Source organism: Phocoena sinus, chromosome 8 (genome assembly GCF_008692025.1).
Source record: "Phocoena sinus isolate mPhoSin1 chromosome 8, mPhoSin1.pri, whole genome shotgun sequence".
NCBI classification, from domain to species: Eukaryota; Metazoa; Chordata; class Mammalia; order Artiodactyla; family Phocoenidae; genus Phocoena; species Phocoena sinus.
Genome location: NC_045770.1, coordinates 72,924,223 through 72,937,142, shown reverse-complemented (window position 1 = coordinate 72,937,142; position 12,920 = coordinate 72,924,223).

The window sequence follows — 12,920 nt, the reverse complement described above, 5'->3', positions numbered from 1 at the left end:
GGGGGCTCACAGGGCTCAATTTCCAAACGCGGTGCTCCTCCTCCCTGCCTTTCTGGCCCTTTCTAGTTTCTTTCACCTGTACGTTCTTTTCTGCCTGCAAACACTTCGTCAAGTGTTATCGTGTAAGCAGGGAAGATTTTACACCTGTTTTTGCCAGAAAAAATACATTTGAATTGGAAATAAACAGTGAGTAATTCTTTAGGATAGTATGTCCCATGCAATTACAGGCATACTTATTCTAAGAAATTATTCATTGTTTATCTGAAATTCAAATGTAACTGGATGTTCTGGGGTTTTCCTTCTTTTCTTCCTCTAAATCTGGTAACATGACACATTTTACAGATGAGGAAACTGAGGCTCAGTGAGAACAACTGACGTAAGTGACTGGCCACAAGGGCACACAGCCAGTGGGAGAACCAGAACTCGCCTTATCTGTTGTCCAACAATTAGCTACGTCCTCATCCTCTCTCAGAGACCCTGTGCTTCTGTGCCCAAGCCAATCCCTGCATAGCTGTCTAAACCCACGCACTGTGAAGGTGATCTTGCAGTTGAGATGTCTCCTTGGCCTCCAGCAAGTTTCTATGTCTATATGTAATCATTTTTAGTAAATCTTTTTCTGATTATAAACATACAGATGGGCAACATGTTCACACAATTTAATACTGCACACCAATGAAAAAGAACTGACTTCTGCTACACAAAACAACAGAGCAGATTGGTGAGTTTTTATGTATTTATACACATCAGCTTAAAGAAATAATATTGAACAATAATCCAGACACAAAAGAAGACATCCTGTATGATTCCATATATATATAAAGTAAAAAATTAGGCAAAACTAATCCATGGTGATAGAAGAGTCGTTCCTAGCAGGAGAGGGGTTACTGGGATACTGGGAAGGGACCCAAAGGAATGTTGGGGGCTTGGGTAATGTATATCTTGATCTGTGTGGAGATTACTTACGTATATAAATATGTAAATCCAAGCTGTTTGCTTACAATTTACATATTTTCCCTTTGTAGGTTATACTTCAATGAAAAACTAAATACAAACAAGAAAGTTAATAGATGCCCATTGTAAAAACTGAATAAAGTACAAACAAGTATGAAAAAAACAAAACCAAATCATCTGTATTCCCACCACTGGGAGAGATCACCACTAACATCTTAGAGCGTATCTTACCAGATCTTTTCCCAGTAGCATTCCCTAAGAAAGAAATTTGGGACCTAAAACCAATCACTGGAGGTGCTAATTTATTTAGGAGCCTGAATTTCCTGGACATGTCATTCACTTACCCAGAAAGCCGTGAAACGAGTAGATTTAATTTGACCATTTTAGAAGAGCATGGAACAATTAACAGCAAATAAATGGAATTAAAATCAAATTGAATACAGCCTTTCAATGATATGCCTTAGAATCTGATTTTAAGTACAGTAATGAATATAAAATGAAAGCTTAGCGTGTGGAAGGCTAAAGGGCTCTTGAGCGTCCTGTGACCCAGAATGTCACCTACTGGTCACAGTCTGTAATAACATCCCGCCACCCCATTATCTAAATGTATGGCCTTCCTACTGAGAAGCCTCAAAATAATACCTTTTTTTTCTATGAGTTTATATATCTATCCCAAGAGCTTCCCAGACACCTTTGCTTCCATAGTGAATTGCACAGTTCCTAGCACATAACAGTTTGTTGAATGAATGAATGAAAGGATGGATGGATAGATGGTTGGATGGATGGATGGATGGATGGATAAACAAACAGATGGACATTACTGTGCGTTGTGAAATGAGGAAATAATCTTTGCCCTACCCAGCTCACAGGATTTTTTTGGTTTATTTTGTTTTTAATAAAAATGATTTGATACACATAGTGAAACGATTACCATAGTCAAGCTAATTAACATATCATCTCCTCACAGTTACCTGTTTGTGATGAGAACACCTGAATTCTATTCTCTTAGCATATCTCCAATATTCAACACAGCACTGTTAGACTAGCCATCGTGGTCTCTAGACTTATTCATCCCACGTAACTGCAACCTTGTACCCTTTGACCAGTGTCTCCCGATTCCCCCCACCTCCGCACCCCCAGTAACCACCGTTCTACTCTCTCTGTGTTCAACTGTTTTAGATTCCACATATAAGTAAGAGAATGCAATTTGTTTCTTTCCTCAGAGGCTTTTTTGGGAGAGTGAATAAGACAGCCCTTGGGGGAGGCCAGATGAATGTGAGGGATTTTTATGACAACCCAACGCCAGGGGGTGGAGGAGTCCAGTGGTGACCAGAGTGAGCAGTGAGGCTGCAGAGACAGGTACTGCGTGAAAAACAGGAAGCTCAAAGAAACGTGAAATGTCTCGAACCAGATACTCCACAGGCACCTGACAGCTTTTAGCTATTTTCCCTTTCCTCCTCCTCCTTGCAGTCCAGTTCACAAATCCCTGCACAGGACCTGAGGGGCTAAGAGCAGAGATTTGCTCTTTTGGGGGCTCACTCAGAGGGTAGGTAATGTTCAATGTTTGTCTGCTGTCAGTTTTTGAAACAGGCTAGGGTCACTGTGCTTGCGGATGTGAGCTGGCCTGTCAAAGCCCTCCCTGAGTTAAGAAAAGTGGTTTCTGAGCCACTGTCAGGCTGCCTGATGGCAAGGTGCCCATCTGAGCGTGTCCACTGTGACAGCGCTTGACAAGCATCACGCCGGCCTTGCTTTTAGATGCCGCCCAGTAGGGGCTCTGGTCTGCAGAAAGGCAGCCTGATGCAATTGAAAGAGTACGGACAAGAGGTCAGAAGACTGGGCTCAGCCACCTACTACTTAGGTGACCTTGAGCACGTCTGCTTGCCCTTGCCGGTATATAAAAAGTCTCATTAGGACAGTGTAACAAGATAATGCCTGGGAAAACACTGTAATCTAAAGCACTGGACCCAGGTTAAGGTGTGGCTATTAATAAAACCCTAGATGAACATCATGCCTGAGTGACTTGCATGAGCTCAAACTACAAGTTGTGTCACCTGCATTGATCTGGGCCTGGCTGCTTCTTATGGAATCCAATCCTGTTTCAGGGGCTACATCACAATTATGGCCCACTAACACCTACCCCCTACTGACTTTTTTAATATGGGCTGCGCCCCTTGGAGCACCATCCACTCCTTATGTGGGCGATTTTTTGAAACTAAGTGTAAACTTTGTGTTACACATACACTAGGTAAATTTAATCTTATTGCTCTGGTCTACCTATATAAGCTACTAAAATATTTTTAATACTGCTTCAGCTACCTATCTCCCTGCTGACTTGGTGAGAGCCATACATTTCAACAGTGTACAATCCATGCATTTGTTCATTCAATATACATTTACTGAGCACCTGCTATTCTCTAGACACTGTGTCAGGAACAAGGAGATTCAGAGGGTATATCTGATGGAGGGTAGCAAATGCCATAGTAGAGGCTAAGACAGTAGGGCATTCCTATTGCTGTCAGCAGCATGGGAAGTTTTCTCAGTTCAGGAGATGTGGCGGAGGCCACTAGCCACTCGCCTCTTCTTTCTGAGCAAACCACTGGACTATATTTTCCAGCCCTGACAATTTGTAGTGCTTCTGCATTAATGACCATATCTTCCTAGGCAGATGAAGAGATGAAGTCCACTGTGACAGGCTTCTAATGGTTTCTTAGAAACTGCAGGTGGCAACAGCTAGCCTGCTTTTATCTGTCTAACCTCTTCACCCCATCCTCATCCCCTCGTCACACACACATTCATTCCACAAATATCGGTAGAGTTCCTACAGTGGGCCAGCACTATGTTGGGCACTGCTGCATTCTCTTAAATCCTCTGAGTTCAAAAATCTCCACTTTGGGGAGCAGGTACCTTCTCCATGTGGGTGGACCCCCTTCCTCAGCCCTTTCATCCCAGCCAAAATCAAGGTCTGAGCCTCTGCATCCTCACACCCCCAGCTTGGTATGGCCAGGCTCTGTGTAAATGTGCCAAGAAAGGAAGGAAGGAAGGAAGGGAGGGAGGGAGAGAGGGAGGGAGGGGAGTCAAGGCACATCTTGTCTTCTTGGTCTCTTCATTAGCAGAGCACTGTAGTGAGTAAAACTTGGATGCAGATCCAGATCCAGACTTGAGTCCCAGACGTGCAACCAACAAACTTTGTGACTTTAGCAATGGCCTGTAAAACAAGCTGAATAACCCAGAAGACCTTTGAGTTCCCACTCAACTCTAATATTCTGATTCTTTCTATACTAATCCCGAATTCCTGGATGAATGCTCCTCTCTCTTCTAATCTAGCTTTACAGAGGAATAAAAAAGTTTCCCCAAAGAAGCAGAAGAGAGGGAAGAGTTTCACCAGCTTTCCTTATAATGAAATATCTGCTGGCAATAAGCAGTCCGAAGCTAAAAAACAAATGCTAAGTGTTATAACTGCAGAATATCCTAAAATTCTTCCTTGCCCGTAACCTGATTTCTTTTAGGCTCAGCCTAATTTTGTCCAGACTCAGGCTCCATGTTAATTGTCAAGACCGGCTTGAATTATTCATGGAATTTCTACACTGGAATGGTTTGTGAGATGTTCTTTGCAGATGTATTCATCCTTTCACGGCTGCAGGAACTCAATAATGAGCTGTTTGGATTGGGGAGTTCCTTCACTTTCTTGGGCCTCTGTTTCTTCACCTGTAAACTAGGGAGGCAGTTACCCCCAGCTCGAGAATGTCTTTGGTTCTGTGGTTGCAGGTGCCTCAGCCAGAGATTCCACATGCAGCTCACAAGCAGCAGCAAACCACAGAGACAGAAAAAAAAAAAAAAGAAGGTTGCCATCCGACGATTAAATGCAAAAGGAATTATGCAATTAGCAAAGGACGTTGATCACACAACATGGGAGTCTAACTGCAGCACGTGCAAATGTTTGCTAAGTTAGATAAATACGGGTTTGCAGTCACTCTGGTGCACAGACTGAGTGGTAAAATTAAGGAAAATATAAAAGTTAATTATGAGATGGGAGTGATAAACATAGTGTATGTGCACTAGGCCCATTAGGATTATTAGCCAAGTAATCATCGCACACCAAGTGTTATAGGAGTCCCAGGCCCATAGTTGGACTACCGTGTACTGGTTACCATGTGTCACAGGACATAGAAAACACGCTTCATTTTTACATAGCACCTGTCACCTGTCACCTAGGGAACCCCAGCACTCAGGTCCATTGGCTCGTCAATATGCCCAATATGCCAATGGCCAAGGTGGGCCAGGCTTCGTGTGCTGGCTCAAAGAAAAGCTGTTTCCTATTGGTTCTCAGACTCTCCTGAACCTGCCGCCAAGTCATAAATCTATAAGCCCATGAAGTAGCTCTCACAAGATGTGCCTATCAGCCTGCTGGCACCTTTCAGGGATGGGTAAACAGTCCTGGAGAGGCAGCCACAGTGAGAGCCCAGGTTCTAGAGGCAGACAGCCTGGCTTTGGATCCTGCGTCCTTCACTAATTCTTTGACAAACTGGCTCAGTTCACTGTGTCCTGGTTTCCTCATGTCTGTCATGGGGACAATAATATCACCTACCTCTTGGGGTAGCTGCAAGGATTAGGGGAGTTATGACCGATAACAGAACACTGTCTGGCACATAATAGACACTCAATAAGTGCCTTGTTTCTTACCCTCTGGTTTCCCCTACTCATTAGATCATTCATTCAACCAAGTAAGGGCCCCGTGGGGTGAGGTACTATGCTAATGATAATGACCATGGGGGTGGGGGTGGGGTGGGGGACATACACACACGGGCTCCGCCCTCACATTGGGATTAGGGAGGAAATGTTGGCACACAGATAACCGCAGTGAAGCCACACGTGAGGTGCACTGCTGAAGTGTTATGAAATGCTCGAGGGTGCATCATTCCTGCAAGGCAGCTGGAGAAAGCTTCGCTGAAGACAGGCCACTTTGAGGTAGGCCATGATGAGATTTTAACAGATGGTAGGCTGGGTGGAAAAATGTGTAACATTCTAGGCAGAGGATATGTCATGGGTAAAGATGCCGAAGTCAGGAAACTCAAGGCAACATCAAGTCGTTGCAGGAAGTGATGGGTAAGGCTGGGAAGGAGCTCTGAGGTCAATCGTGGCAGGGGTGGGGTGGGGAGGTCTTGATATCAAGCCCTGAGTATCAACCTCGTCCTGTGAGCCACAAAGAGTCCTTGGGACATTTTAAATAAAACACTTTAGGACAAAGCAGTGTTAAAGGAAGATGAACCTGGCAGGGGGAGCAGAAAGGATAGAAAAGGGAAAGGCTGGTGACAATGGGAGCTGGGAGGCTACTGCAATAGTCCAAGTGCAGAGTAATGAGGATACGTATGAAAAGAAATGCAAGGGAAGGACAAATTGACAGGACTCAGCGACCAAGAGGATGTGCAAAGCACAGATAGAAAGGAGGAGATAAGAGAAGGTTTTGAACTTGGGGAGCATGGACAGAAAAGGAGGCTTGCTAGTCAAGCCAGGATTCTGATTCCTAGTTCCCCAGCATATTATACCAGTGAAGCTCTACCAGTGGGAAGCAGCATAGAGTACAAGTTCTGAACATGGTCTTGAGAGCCCACATCCCTGCCCTGCTGCTTGCTAGCTGTGTTACCCTCAGCCAACCACCTCCCACAGCTTTCCTCATTTGCAAAATAGGGATAAGAGCAACCTACCTCTCAGGTACACGGGTGAAGATTAAATGAGATAATGTGCCGATAACGTGAAGCACCTAGAAAGTGTCTGCCCCCCCGGGGACCTCTCAGTAAATGCTGAAAAAAACAAAACCAGGGCCTCAAAGTAGAGACTATCCAAAAAAAACAAAAAAGCCCTAAGTAACTCTGCACTAAAATTCCCCTGAACATGGTTTGTTCACGCTTTGAGTATTCAGAAGCTCTCTCCAGATCTTGCAGAAACACCAGTACACTATCACTGTGCTGTAGTCCCACAGAAGCACTGGTTGGTACATATTCGGGTCAGAATAAAGATAAACCTAGCTCACTGTACTGATTTGGAGGCGGAAGGAGAGAAAGCAGTGAGCAGCAATCCCAGATCCTGCTGATGGAATCAGACTGTGAATTTGGGTAACTTTCTCCCGTTTTCATCAAGGACCTCACCATTTCCTTCTCTTGCCTCTCAGGCAATGCCAGCTTTGACACGCTATTTCTGATGTCCTGTGACAAATGTTATGGAGATGATCCCAGGGGCTGCTGACCAGTCAGTGGGCATGTGTGGACTTCCAAAGCCTGCTGAGACACAGCTGCAGGAACACCCCTGGGCGGGGGGCCAGTGGTGGGAGGCAGGCCTGTCTGAAATGGTTGGTCACACCTGGAGAGCCGCAGAACCAAAGGCAAGGGCGCCAGTAAACCATCCCAGCTCTTGGGGCAGTGTTATTCATTCAACAAAAATTCAACATGCAAAAGCAAACTGGTTCTACCAAATGGGCTGCTGGAGTTTGGAAATTCTAGACCTGAATCTTGGCCTGATCCGTTTCATCACAGAGCTGTGAGCTCTGTTCACAGCTAACGTCTTCCTGCAAGCAAAACTGCTCTTCAGCCAAACTGCGGTTCGTTTTCCAAAACACCTGGAACCCTCTGAGACAACCTTTCCGGGTCCAGAAAGACAAAAAGACAGCGAGCTGTGAAGTGGGGGATTGACCCCAGTCTGTCAGACTTCAAAGCCTGTGCTTTTTCCAATTTCCAAGGGAAGCCTAACACCAGCATAAAATTATACAATGTTGGGAGATTTAAGTAATTAAGTCTGCTCTCCCTGTATCACAGGGGAGATAACTACAGTTCAGAGGAGTTGAGTGACTTGTTTAAGATCACACAGCACATAGCAGTTCCTACTGTGGAAATCAATAAGCTAGCAAGAGATCTGATCATATGAATAAGACTATTTCCTTATAATCAAATCACAATTCATGTTTTCAAACATTATTATTTTTACTTATGTTGCTTTGGTTGGTCTCACACAATCAGTGACATATTTATGCTACAAACATTACCAACCCCTTTCAGAGAAGGAAACTGAGGCTTGAAGAGGTAAGTGGTCTACGCTAGGGCACAGAGGTAGAAGGCACCACAGCCAGGGCTAGAGCCGAGTCCTTGTATTCTAAGCCAGTTGGCAAATTCTATGCCCAGGCCTAGGTTTACAGCCTTTAAGATGTCTGTGTGCTGGGAGCAGAGAGAAAGGAGAACAAAGAGCAGGAGAGGCAATATGTACTAATAGAGCCCATAAACTAGACAGGAAACCTTCAATTATGAGGTACTTATTAATTCTAATAAGAGATAAGAGTATGTTATGTTCGAGCATTTATTTCCTCTTCAAAGTATCTTTCTCAAGCATTTCTGTAAATTATGTCCTAAAAAAAGGCCTCAAGTTGTTATGCTTCCAGGACACTGGACATGCCCCCCTGAAGTTGTGCACTGAGCCAGCTGCACCTCCTGCAGGGGGTGGCAGGAGGAAGGGGAAGAGGGTGGGAAGATGCAGACTCTGTTGGTCAAGAGGAATTTCCTGGCCAAACCACCTGGTTACCGGGAATCTTTTTCCCCAGAGTGATTAAACCCCACAAAGAAACAAAAACAAAAATGAATATTGCTTTGTCTGGATTTGTGTGGGTTACAATAACATGTAATAATAACTGTTATCGGGTACTTACTGTAACGTGCTAAACACTGTGCTAAGCACGTTTCAGTACTCGGTAACAGCTATTACCTCATCTAATCCTCACAACAACCCTTCAAGGTGGGTATTTTGATCCCCATTTTAGTGAGGAGGGGAAAGTGAGGCTCAGAGAGGTTAAGTAATGTGCCTAAGGTTACACAGCTGTAATGATGAGGTAGGCTTTGAACCAAGGTCTATTTCACTCCAAAGTTCTAACTTGTATCCACATCCTATCCTCTCTCAAGGAAGATGACTGACTAGAAGATGCCTCTCCATTCTCCAGACCCTGAGTTTCTCTAAGAGGCAGCCACAGATGCTATGACACAGATAGGACATTATTATCACAAGGATACCAAGATAACCAGTATCTAAAAATTTTGGTTAGCAAATACCTTTCCCTTTTTTAATAAAAAAGTAATGTTTCATATTATTCAAACTAACCTTAAAACAATTATACATTTTTATTCCAAAGACTGAATTTGTAATAAAGCTTAGCTCTATATTTATGTGTTTATTTATTTATTTACTGAAAGAGTTAAACTTTAAAGCTTAGCTCTATTTTAAACACGTATATAGAACTATCCGTTTTGTGGGCAGATTCATATGCAATTACTCCAACCACTTTCCACACTGAAAAATACTATGAGCTTCTATTGAGCATTTGCAATTAAAACTGAGAGGACAGTTATGCACTTCTTTCAGAAGATCCTAAGTATTTTGTCAACAAAATTAACTATGTATGTCCTATCCAATCTCTGTACTATATGATGAGGCAGTGTAGTAAGCCGTTAAACTCTACCATAATATGTCTGGATATCATGGGTATATTAGATCAAGTCAGATCCTGAAAACCATGACTTGAAGGAGAATTCACATGAGCCAGTGAGTTAGAAGAAACGTGTAAAGGGAAGAAGTGGGTTCTTAGAGCGCTTGGTGACTGCCTGTAACCCAGTGGGGGAGATGCCCCCAGCCCAGCTTGGCTGATTAGGAGCCTGTTCTGTCTTCCTGGCTCCTGGCTCCAAGACTTGGCAACAGAGAGCCGGCAGAGGTGTAACTAACCCACTTAATCTGACTTCAATGATCATTCCAGGAGAAACCGGGTTGCCTCCAGGGACTCTGAAGCAGCAGTCTGAAAGCCTCAGAGAAGCAGACAACCTGTCCAAATGAAGTCCATGTCCCTGGAAAAGAAAAAGAGAGAGAGAGAGAGAGAGAGAGAGAGAGCGAGAGAGAGAGAGAGAGAGAGCGAGAGAGAGAGAGAGAGAGAGAGCGAGAGAGAGAGAGAGAGAGAGAGAGAGAGAGAGAGAGAGAGAGAGAGAAAGAGAGAGAGAGAAAGAAGGGTGGTGAGTAAGTGAAAGGTTGGTTTTGTCGCTGTGATGCGAGGGCAGCCGCCAGGTCCTATAGCAGGTGCCCAGAACAGTCCATAGGCTCAGAACAAGTGACCCATACACATGAGCTGAAAGAAGGAAAGACCAGAACTTGGGTTCCTAAGGAAGAAAAATACCTACAGAAAACTTAAAAAAAAAAAAGTACTATAGAGGTAGGACATAGAAAAAAAGACATTTGCTAAACTGAGGGGTGGCAGAGAAGTCTCACATTTACAGGAAAAAAATAAGATGATGGTAGTAATAATAATAGCAGTTAACACTTTGTGCCAGACACTGTTCTACTCCTTGACTGTAAATTCCAGTAGGGCAAGGTCTTTTCCTCTTTCACTCACCTGTACACACCAAGCACCTAATTCAGGGCTTGGGGCCATAGTAGGCATTCAGGATACTATGTTTTAGTGAATGAATAGATAAAACAGAAGTCATGGGTCGGGGAGCGGGGTGGAAATAGTATTTAGCTAAGTTAAAAAAAAAAAAATTTAAAGGATGGTAATTATGAGCTCATTTTTTCTAACATTATTGAGCGCCAAGTATGTGCCAGGCATTGAACTTGGCCCTGAAGATAGAGATTAAACGACAAGGTATATTCTGGGCTTGGTGAGATTATTTAATCAACCAATACTTATCAAGCCCCTGCTCTGGGCCAGGCATCCAGATGAGCACTGCGGGGGAGAGAGATATAAGGGAGTTCCTTTCCCTGCCATCCAGGAGCTCACAGTGGTGTGGGTGGGGTGTGTATAACAAGAGATGCGTACATGGGGTTATGATCAGGACAGGGTGTGAGGAACCTGCCTGAAGGGGCCAGCACTGTTACCCTTCCCTACCAGACTTCAAGCAAAGGGTAGCCATCGCTGATCAGGGAGGTTATGGGATTCCTGCATTGACTGGGACTTTCTCAGGTACTAAATTCCTGCCCCCACTCCCAAGAATCTGTATATATTTTCAGACCTCTAGAACCTGGAAAATGGGCTCTTCCAATCCAAGATAAGCGCTAAGCCTACCTGATCCTCAGCTCTATGACAATTTTAAGATCGGATGATGCGGTAACGCAATGAGGACAGCACTCAGACTCCAATTCTATAAAAAGGGTCCTCGGTATTTTGTGTTCTGTTATCCCCAAAGCATTTTTAAAACTTAGATGCAATAATTGCTCAATAAATGGCAGCAACTCTTGCCGCGGCAGCTGAGTTCAGGGCTGCAGATACCCGCTCAGGGCTCGGAGTCGAGTGGCGTTCCCCACAGGAAGCCACAGGAGAATTGGAGCAAACCTCACACACAGCCCAGCAGGCTCTGACCAATTCCGGCTCCACCGTCAGCACAAGCCCCCTCCAGGCTCTCCTACCCTCCTGCACCCCTTGCCGTATCAACCCTCTTTAAACCTTGTCCAAAGTGGACTCAGCATGCTTCATTTTCAGGAAGAGTAACCAACTAGTTAAAAAGCCCAGGGAGGGCTGAGATCTGGCTGGGAGCAGCTGCAACCTAACCCAGCACATGGCGATCTGTGCAACTGAAAGCTGTAGATGACTCTTTTGTAGTGGTCGTGCCAATGTGTGCTGCAGAAAAAGCCCAAGCCCGCACTGCCCCCACTGGGTCAGGAAGTAGAGTGGGTGATAGAAGCACGTGGGGGGTGGAGGCAGTGAGAGAGCAAGAGGGAAAGGTCTAGGAGCCCACTGGCTAGAGCAACTTTTTTCTTAGTTCCTTGACCTGCCTTGGTCAGCAGGGAAGAGCCTGCTTTTTTCACACCCCGTGTGTGAGGTTCTGGTGATAATGAAAAGGGCCGTGATTCCAAAATCCTGAATGTTACCTTTGAATCTAGACACCTCAGGTGACTCCCATCTTTCCCCATTACCTCTGATATCTTTTTACATTGTTTAATGCTGAACTTGTTACCCAATATCTCACCCTCCAAGTTGTGCTAGCATAAGGGTAGCAGCAGAGAGTCGAAAGACTGGCCTACTTCAGTGAGACACAGATTATACAACACGGTGAACAAAAGACCAGCAACAAATGCACGAATATGCCCTTGGATTATATAACTGGAAAACACGTCTGATAGCAATACAAGAAAAAAAGATTTCAAATCTGCCCCTTCATCCTTCCTTCTTGGTTGTGCAGTAAACATAAAAGTTTTCAGTTAGTCTTGTGTCTTTCCTTTCCACTTGTGCTGAATTTCAAATCAGGCACACCATACAGTGTTGAGTAGAATTGTTTTAGCTTGCTTTCTTTTTTCATTTCCTTTACATGAAAGGGTTGTTAAGACTTTAAAACTATATCATTTCCCACTTTTCATCCCAGTCAGTAAACTGGATTATAATTTGCATGTTTCAATAAGACACGACAATTGTCATTAAAACAAGAATTACAGATCCCTCTTTTTCTATATTTTGTTATGTTGGGGGAGGGGTTATGTAGTCAAGAGTGGTCTAATGTGTCACCCACATTGCTTTTATAGGGACTTTCAGAAGCAGTGGAATGGGATATATGAACTGGGAGCAGATAGACCTGGATTATAATCCTGACTCTATATCTAACTTGGCTATCACTTAAACCTTTTTGTGCCTCAGTTTTCTTCTCTATAAAATGGGGCGCAACTATCCTGTGAAGGAAGTACGGACTGGCCCAAGCACAGTGGAGAACATGGCTTTCAGTGGAAAGCCCTCAGGAGTAAAGAGACTTGGCTTCAAATCCCAAACCAGCCACTTACCCCGAGACCTGGGGTTTGTTACTTAAAAATGTTCTACTTCAGGCTTCCCTGGTGGCACAGCAGTTGAGAGTCCGCCTGCTGATGCAGGGGACACGGGTTCATGCCCCGGTCCGGGAAGATCCCACATGCCGCGGAGCGGCTGGGCCCGTGAGCCGTGGCCGCTGAGCCTGTGCGTCCGGAGCCTGTGC